The sequence below is a fragment of the Callithrix jacchus genome, chromosome 19 (genome assembly GCF_049354715.1).
Source record: "Callithrix jacchus isolate 240 chromosome 19, calJac240_pri, whole genome shotgun sequence".
In the NCBI taxonomy this organism is placed as follows: domain Eukaryota; kingdom Metazoa; phylum Chordata; class Mammalia; order Primates; family Cebidae; genus Callithrix; species Callithrix jacchus.
In genome coordinates, this window is record NC_133520.1 from 11,173,209 (window position 1) to 11,178,290 (window position 5,082).

At 40.9% G+C, this 5,082-nt stretch overlaps 1 long non-coding RNA gene across 1 annotated transcript; it reads left to right on the forward strand.

Moving 5' to 3' along the window:
- Window positions 1-3,389: 3,389 nt before the first annotated feature.
- LOC144580464 (uncharacterized) lies at window positions 3,390-4,767 on the forward strand. Its single transcript, XR_013530027.1, has 3 exons — window positions 3,390-3,535; window positions 3,660-3,772; window positions 4,592-4,767. It is a non-coding gene; the product is annotated as an uncharacterized LOC144580464 (long non-coding RNA).
- Window positions 4,768-5,082: the final 315 nt, after the last annotated feature.

The window sequence follows — 5,082 nt, forward strand, 5'->3', positions numbered from 1 at the left end:
ACTTTGGGAGGCCAAGGTAGGTGGATCCTGAGCTCAGGAGTTCAAGACCAGCCCAGGCAACATGGTAAAACCCCTTCTCTACTCAAAATACAAAAAAAATTAGCCAGGAGTGGTGGCAAATACCTATAATCCCAGCTACCCGGGAGGCTGAGGCACAAGAATCGCTTGAACCTGGGAAGCGAAGGCCGCAGCGAGCCAGGATTGAGCCATGGAACTGCAGTCTCAGAAACAAAACGACAACAAATACATATCTATGTATTTATATATAGCTATATCTATCTCACATAGCTTATTGTCTTAAAACCTAAAAGCAACGCATTCTGATATTAATAGATTCTATTTTATTTATTTTACAAAAGAGAACATGACATCCAAAAGTGTTAAGTGGCTGGCCAGAGGGCCTCCACTCACAAATGCCAGAGTCAGGATTCAAACCCGCCAAACGGTCCCCAGAGCGGGAGCTTCTTGCACTACCCTGCGCTGCCCCCTACCGTCCCTATCCCCTGGCCAACTCTGCATGAGATGGGAAAGAAGGCACAGCTGCACCTTGCTGAACCTTAGCTGGAAGGTGTTGGTAGAGCGACTCAAATTTTTCGCTACTCTGCGCATGTCCGTGAATGATTACGAAAGCACTAGTATTGATTTTGAAGTTGCAAAAACATTTTAGCGAGTGCAGAATTCGTAAATAACGAGGATAGATGTACTTTGAAAGGTTTTGGAAACCTATTCAGGAAAAAGATAAATGATTGTTCTTAGAGCCTTACTTTGAGTAAGGAAGTTAAAGGAGGCAAAAGTGTTAAAAATATACAGAGTCTCCTCTATTTAGAATGTGTTACATCTCGGATAAACCCACCGTAAGTTGAAAATACTGATGCATTGAAGACAATCTACTGAACATCACAGCTCAACCTAACCTACTTTACACATGCTCAAAAGGCTTTACTGTAACCTACAACTGGGCAAAATCATCGAACACAAAGGCTATTTACAATAAGGAGTTGAATATATAATTTATTGAATACTCCACTGAAAGCGAAAAACGGAATGGCCATCTGGGTACCATCAGCAAGTCAAAAACTTGTTAAGTCGAATCATCTTACGTCAGGGACCATCTAATTCCTGTCATGTCACTTTGTCTCCTTGTCCTCAGGTATCTTGCCTTATGTCTTTTATAAGTAATGCAAAACTGTAGTTTGATCTTTGGTTACTATTTAACGCATATTAACATGTTAATATTAACATCTTATCTACAGACATCTGATCTAATGAATCGAAGCTCCTATCTTTGAAGAGTAGAGGCATCACCGACTCGCCTCTGTAGTCAGTTTCATGTTTAAGGAATTGTCACAGCCGTGCTCCCTCTGTCGGAACCATTTTCTCCCTTGACTTTTGGAACAAATATGCCCCAGATCTTTTATTTTTCCTAAAGCACAAGAACTCCATCTATTAGCAGTGGAGTGACTAGGGATGACTCGAATGCACAGAAGCTGATTGATGGAACATGGTGCATCTCTTAATTAAGCAGAAGCCACTAATAAAAATGAACTTACTGGGTGATTTGTGGGGTCCTAGCCACAGCCATATGTGTCTCACAGCAATAGGAAAGAGGAGTGACACCCAGCTGCTACCAGCCATTAATGGAGATCAGTGTTTTTAAGTAAAGGTGGTAGAACTTTGTGTCTTCTTTTGGCTTTGCAGAATGAAAATTGAAAGCACCTGGCATAACAAGTCTTATTCTTCTTCTCTGGCTTAGCAGTTCTGATTTCTGCCCTCCCTCCACCAGGACGCATGAGACAGGTCTAAGTGAAGCTCTCCTTAGTTTCTCCAAGGCTTTGGAGCGGGCTGGGTGGAAGGATCAAAAGGGCTAGGGAGAGTGAGGGACTGGAAGGGTAAACTGGCTTGTCTGCACTCAATTAACATATTCCACAGAAGGGCATGCTGCTTGTCCTGAGAAAATTATTATTCCAGAGTAATACTTCAATGTGGTCAGATTACATTAGTCTTCTCTTCAAGGAGCTCCTCCAATCTCACTTCCTCTATGACATCATAATGAAGCATAAGCCTGACACAGACACCTGCCCTTTGGCTAGCACCCCAGCTGACACTAGCACACTGTGCCAATGTCTGTTGTCCTGCTTTCCACTCTTAACTGTTCTTACTTTCTCCGTTGTCATATCTGTGGACCAGATAAGCTCATGCCTACCAGTCCCTGTGGCAGTCGTTTCTACGGCGAGGTCTTAGACGGTAGATTCCAGCATCTTGTACATTCTCAGGGAGACCTTCCCTGACTCCCTTATGTTAAATCTAGCCTTTCTCCCAATACCTCTCCTTTCCCTTTAGCACTCTCTATATACATTTGCTTAGAACTTATTACTCTGTATGTACGTTTTACTTTAATCTTGATTCCCTCTCTCTTTCCCTCTGTCTCCATCTCTCACCAAAATGTAAGCTCTGAGACTGGGGATTTGCATTTGCTTTCATCTCTCCTATGCTCCCAGTTTATAGAACAGTGCCCGGCATAGAAGGGACTCAGTAAATATTTGTTGAATGTAATCAATTAATGAACTTTCCATAGAGTAATTTTCCAAAGGAAGAAGATCTATCTTCTTAGTTCACATTATCTAAAACAAATTTAATAAAGTTTTATTAAAATTCCTACCAATTCCTGCATCAGTCATTTCCACAGCAAGGTCACCATCAGCAAGGTCTTAGACGGTGTTAGTACCTTCAGCACCTTAGAATTAGCCAATATGGGGATTTGACTTTTCCTTTGTGGTATGTGCTAAATATTTAGAATGGTAGGCCTGCTGCTGCTTCTAATGTCAGAAAATTAGCCATTGCATTTTGTTTTTCCTATTCAGAACTCTTTCTTCATAGTGAAATCTTCTATGAAGCCCTGTATTGACTCTCAGGCATATCCCAGCACTTTGGGAGGAGGGTGGATCACCAAGCCAAGAGATCGAGACCATCCTGGCCAACATGGTGAAACCCTGTCTCTACTAAATACAAAAAATTAGCTGGGCACGGTGGCGCGTGCCTGTAATCCCAGCTACTTGGGAGGCTGAGACAGGAGAATCGTTTGAACCCAGGAGGCGGAGTTTGCGGTGAGCCGAGAATGCGCCATTGCACTCCAGCCTGGGCAACAAGAGTGAAACTCCGTCTCAAAAAAAAAAGGTACATAGAAATCAAAATCCATCAATTTTTTTTTTCCAATCTTAAGATCAGGATACCATCTGGCTATCCAGAGCATTTGATGTCTGCTTAAAGTCCTGAGGCTGAATTAATGTCAACATTCTTTGGAATGAAGCTTTTTGTTGTTGTTGTTTTTGTATATTGGTTGCTAATATAAACAATACATATTCATACATGCTGATGAGGTGGTCTGTCTGACATGGTCTCTGAAGAGCAGCAGGACACAGGAGCAGGTTGGCAAATGGAGGGACAGTCATAAACATATGTGTACTTCCAACAGGGATGACAGTGCTGTTCTCTGGACCATTTTTTTTCTGAAGGCCATATTTCCTAGAGTGCATAGGTAGTGAAATTTTAGGTCTTTTTGACTTTCATTGGACTTTGCTTTAGATATATATATATATATTTTTTTTTTTTTTGGCAAAGAAATCATATGACAAATGTTTCTTCACTGTTTATTATGTAAGGGACACCGGATGAAGACCAGGAACACAGAGCCCCACACAATCCTGTTCTCTCAACCAAGAATCACATGCTGAATTTTATTTGGGGTCCAGCGAGTATTAAAGAAGGATATTCGGTAATGTTAATAAAATGTCTCTGACAGGCTTATAATCTTGGTAAGAAGGTGAACATTACATTCAGAAAATTACAGGAGAACAACAGAAGAAAAAAATACAGATCGACTCCTGTTGTTGGTAGCTCTAGTATTTAAATCTCAGGGTTTGGAGAAGGAAGAGACTATATGCATGACGCCATGCATGCAGAGCGCTTTAGGAGGTTTTTAAAAAAGTGTACAATACTGTCTCTCCAATGACTTACGCTCTAATCTAGAAAATAAAATTACCTGAATAGATTATTTTTACATAGCTTTGTATATAAAAACTCTCAAACCATTTCTAATCTCTTTCTTCCATTTATGTTGAAATCTTCTTAAAAGAAGAAAGAGAAGAAAAGAGAAAAAGAGTAGTGCTTCTAGTATAAAAACTAGGAAAAGCTTGCATTTTAAAGCCTATGTTACTGTAGATACAATAAGGGGCAATTTTCTTCCAATCTCAGCAAAGCTAGAAAACAATATTCTAGACTCACAGCAGTCAGCACACTTTTCCTGTAAAGGTATATATAGTAACAATCTCAGGCTTTGTGGGACATACAGTCTCTGCCACAAGTACTTGTCTTGTCATTTTGTTGTGCAAAGGACGCCATAGACGTTAGGTAAAAGCAAAAGCTAGACTCATAAAACTTTATTTACAAAAACAGGCAGCTGGCCAGATTACAAGCAGTGCATCTCAAACGTGAACGAGCATATGAATCACTCCAAGAATCTTGTGAAAAATGCAGATTTGAATTCTGTAGATGTGCACTGGGACCTGATTTTGCATCTCTAACAACTTTCCAGATGCAATGCTGATGCTACTGATAACTGGACTCAAGAGAGCACACAGATAAAGGCAACCAGGAAAATGCTTCTGATCCCTACCTAGACTACTATACTTACATCATTTGACTGCTTAAATGGGGTGCTAGCTTCCCAACAGCAGTCAACAAGCTCATCTTAAGAATGTATTTATAACATTGCTTCCTACATGCATCTTTGACGATCTGTGTTTGTGTTTAGTGATTTTTTTTTTTTTTTTTTGAAATGGAGTTTCCACTCTTGCTGCCCAGGCTGGAGTACAATGGTGCAATCTCATCTCACTGCAACCTCTGCCTCCCGGGTTCAAGTGATTCTCCCGTCTCTGCCTCCTGAGTAGCTAGGATTACAGGTGGCTGCCACTATACCCGGCTAACTTTTGGTATTTTTAGTAGAGATGGGTTTTCACCATGTTGGTCAGGCTAGTCTCGAACTCCTGACCTCAGGTGATTTGCCCACCTCTGCCTCATGAAGTA